The sequence below is a fragment of the Candoia aspera genome, chromosome 3 (genome assembly GCF_035149785.1).
Source record: "Candoia aspera isolate rCanAsp1 chromosome 3, rCanAsp1.hap2, whole genome shotgun sequence".
NCBI lineage: Eukaryota > Metazoa > Chordata > Lepidosauria > Squamata > Boidae > Candoia > Candoia aspera.
Window position 1 is genome coordinate 42,825,859 of NC_086155.1, and position 4,229 is coordinate 42,830,087.

General features: G+C 36.7%; 1 long non-coding RNA gene across 1 annotated transcript; it reads right to left on the minus strand.

Annotated features, from left to right (window-relative positions):
- Nucleotides 1-1,088: 1,088 nt before the first annotated feature.
- LOC134494838 (uncharacterized) lies at nt 1,089-1,720 on the minus strand. The gene is made up of 2 exons (XR_010067706.1): nt 1,654-1,720; nt 1,089-1,294 (listed from the first exon to the last, which is right to left on the minus strand). It is a non-coding gene; the product is annotated as an uncharacterized LOC134494838 (long non-coding RNA).
- Nucleotides 1,721-4,229: the final 2,509 nt, after the last annotated feature.

Here is a 4,229-nt window from a genome sequence, read left to right on the forward strand (position 1 = left end):
GTAGACGTCAGTTCACACAAATACATGTCATAAAGCTGCACATTCACTATATTATGGCATTATATGCTAGTGACCATATGTAGTCATTAACATACACATACTAATTAAAGGAGTTATGCATGCTTAACATATTCCAACACACTAAAGCGCAAGGCCCTTATAATTTAATCTTTACACTTAATCTGCAAACTTTATGGTACACTTAATCTGTACACTTAACCTTACAGTAGGGATTAGCAACTAAATGTAGGAATCTGAATTTCCTAACTGCTTTTATTGCTATCCGAATGGATTAAATGATGTGAAGAGGGAATGGCAGAATGATTTTCAGCAGTCCACTCTCAAGTTCTGGTTTTGACCAACGTGGCTTCAAAATGGTGACCATACTCATAACCTAATCTCAGCCTTCCTTTTTCCCAAAAGGTCCTCAAGAAGACCAGAGACAAATGCAAGTAATACTAATTTATTGTAACTGCCCAGAATCCCTCCTTGTCTGCCATCAACAGACACACAAAGGTAAACAACATTTACATACCATTCAAAAGAGACAATAGAAAAGCCAAAAGATCAACCTTCTCACCAGCAATCAACACCCAGATATGCAAAAATCAACACTAAGATTAATACCAGATGAACCATCAAACAGCACAATACACCCTAATCAAGGAACTATTAACTCAGGCAATCAACCAAGCAGCAAACAACAGCCCAAAGAACTCCCAAGGAGAGAACAACACCCCCACCAACACAAGCAGGGCAAGCCACAGTATATAAACTGAGAGCAAGGCCTACTCCCTCTTTGCACTGAAGATGTTGCCTAGTCTAGCAATGAAACATCTGCAAGAAGACAACAAGGCTTAGAGAGCACCAAGGACTCTACAAATAATTCATTTATTTTTGTTTAGAAATGCATTTTCTAACTAGTCCTAAGGTGACCTTTGAATTATTTTAATAATAATTTCTAAAAAGGTAAATTGAGCTTTTACTGATTATTGTATATCCTATTATCATAGCTTGGACAAAACTCTTGGGGATATATTTGTTCTTTAATGAATATGGAATATGAATGGATAAGAAGTACAAATTAATTAAACATTTAGGGTCCTTTATTTTAACATCAAAATCATGAGTATTTCGTATCAGTGAATCTGCTTCATATTTATTTTCCAGGAGTGTATTATATATTCATCATTGCTTTTCATAGCACAACCATTAATGTCAATATGATGACATTTGTTGCTAATCTTTATTGGCTTCCTCAGAAGAAGCTGCCACTTAAGATTAATATTTTGTCCTGTGAAAAAGAAATGACAACATTTCATTGAATTAGAACAAGAATTTCAGTTAACTATAAAAAAGCAGGCAGTTTCTATGCAATAAAAAGGTACATTAAAAGGAAGATACACGAATCACTTCTAAGGGAAAAATACAAAACTAACCTCACCTACTTTCTAATGTAAGTTGACAATGGAAAGCTAAAAGAGGTACAAAGAAATTTGTCTAATAAAGGAGTCACTGCACAACAATGTGCTCATCCCAACATTATATATGTGCTGTAAATTATTTTACAGCACCTGACTTTATAAAACTTATTTTATTATACAAATAGCACACTTTCATTTTAAAACAATAATCCTTCATTGAGATTATTACCTGTAGCTGTGAAGACAAAGTTTTCTTCTTAGGGTGGAGAATCTTCACAGCTAACACTCCTATATATTCGTCTTCACAGGTATATTTACTGAAGTAAAAGGGAGAAAACACAATTGAAAGGATCAAACAGATGAGTACAGGACTTAAAAATACATTTAGATGCATTGTTTCAAAAGGACAGAAGAGAGTTCCTGTCATGCGCTGCCTGCCTCTGAATAAGACTCAGACACTGGTTCGTGGATCAGGCTCTGATTTATTCACAGCGCAGTTACAGCGTCGGAAGAAAAAAGCTGAGAGTGACAGGAGCGCGCCGGTGCGGGGTTTAAATACCCCGCGCCGGTCAGCGCCCCCTCACTCGCGGTCACGTCACCCCCCTTTGTCCAATACGTTGCCCTGCCGGTGGGTGAGGGGTTCCGGGGTCGCCCATCATCAGGTTTTCTATTCCTCTGGTGATTGCTGTCCGCTGGGCGATCTCCGATGTATTGGCGCTGATGGCTTGGGTGTGCTCCGTGATTCGTTTAGTTATTGTTTGTTGGCCGTTAGTCGTTGTGGGTTGATGGCTACTTATCTTGAGCCCCTTCCCCTGTTTCCTTTCTATTGTCATGTGTGCCATTGCGCTGATGACTTCAGCTCAACGGCACTCATGACAGTTCCTGTGAATTAATGGGCTGTTCTTGTTAGAGGAAGTGGGTGCGTTTTACCAATGCTAAACTGAAAAGGCTGTGAGCATTGGTCTAGGGCTGCTGATGGGAATGGCAAAAACTTTTTCCTCACCAAATCACTGTATTTCTATCAGTGTACATGTTCCATATTGATATTTGATAGAATAACCATCTCAAATCAATACTACCACTTCCTTATAAGCATTTCAGCTGGTGTACTTTGTTTCAGTAGCAAAAACTGGAATCTACTGTGTCAGCCAAGTTTCATTTTATTTAATTTTATTTTCCCAAAGATATTTAAAATTGTGTGCATTATATGAGAAGGTCATGCTCCATTTGTTTTTGGTTTTCATTTTTTTCATTTCTGCATTTTAGGCCAGCTGGGTTCCCATTTGGTTGAATGATAAATCAGCCTCCAAATATTGAAAATATTTATGTATCAAAAATTATTAGATACAAAAGCACACTGAAGCTTATTATTGCTCAGGCATATGAAACAGGAAAATTACCAAAATCCCAATCCCAATTATGAGAAGTGTCTTGATGGCTAAGACAAAGATTTGAAAAATCAAAGGGATTAGGCGGCCTTCCATAGGAATTAGGATATACATTCCTAGGAGCTTCTGCTGAAAGGCTCATTGAATTGGGCTGCAAGCATTTTTATACTTTTATTCATTTACATTCATTTATAAATAATGAGTGTAAATGAATAAAATGCTCACCATTCTTCCTTTTGCAAAAGCATAATCCCTATCACGCCACCAAAAATAAAGAAAAGCAAAAAATACCAGCCAGAAAACCTATTAATGCCAAATAAATACTTATTTCTTTATTCAGTTATGTTTTTTCTCTAAAAGCAAAGATTAAAGTTGCCACAAATAACATTCCAAACTAAATGGAATAATACACAAGGGGGAAAAAAGCAGTAAAATTATCTAACCTTAAAAATGCTATGAGAATGGACCTGTCGTAAGATGCATTATGTAACCTGAAAGTTTCATTTTGTTCTATAGAATCCAGAATAAAACTATTGAGGAACACAATGGAAAGTCCTTAATTGCTCTTGGCATGTTTCAAATAGACCTGCTCCAAACAGCCAGGACAATTAATGCCTTTCTGGACTGCTTAGAATCAGGGTGGAATAAAGACATACTAAAAATATTAAACAAATCTCTCTTTGAGGAGATAAGTACTTCAACAAGAAGAAGGTACAAGGACACAAAACTCTCCTTCAGTGGGGGATCTGTGTTGCTTCACATTACTCACCTTCAAAGATGTTAAAGTTTCTGCCTTTCTTTGGGGAATAGAGGCATTGTTACGGCAAAGGGGTGGGAGTTAATGTAAATCAATGCCATTCAGCTCTCACTAAAGAAAGATATTGCCTGGAATATGAGCCTTCTATTTATTCATATTTACTGCAGTGGAATAAAGAAATGGGGGTGGGCTGCTTCTAGGCAGAGATTCCACTTTTCCCACTTGATCTTTTTTCTGGCCACAGAAAAGGCAGAAGCTCTGAGAAAACAAAGCTCATAACTGGGAGATAAAGTTATTTGTACAATACTCAGCATTCTGTGAAACTGAGCATATTCAGTCCTCGCTAGACTATTTGGGAAATATTTCTTTAGCTTTCTTTTTTCTTATGTCAAGTTCCTTTGTCAACTTTGCTGTTATCATATGCACAGCAATGCCTTCCTTTCCTTTCCCTTCTCCACTTCCTTTGGCTACATATCTACCCTTAGTCAGTATATATGTATAAATAAATTATAAATATAAGGGAAAACATTAATACCAAGTGAGTAACAGAAATATTTAGGTTTTTAAAAAGAAAAAAGAGGGAGACAGAGGAATATTCTTCTATCAACCTTTCAAGATCCAAATTTCTATTTATATTCAGCTTAATACAAGTTGAATGCT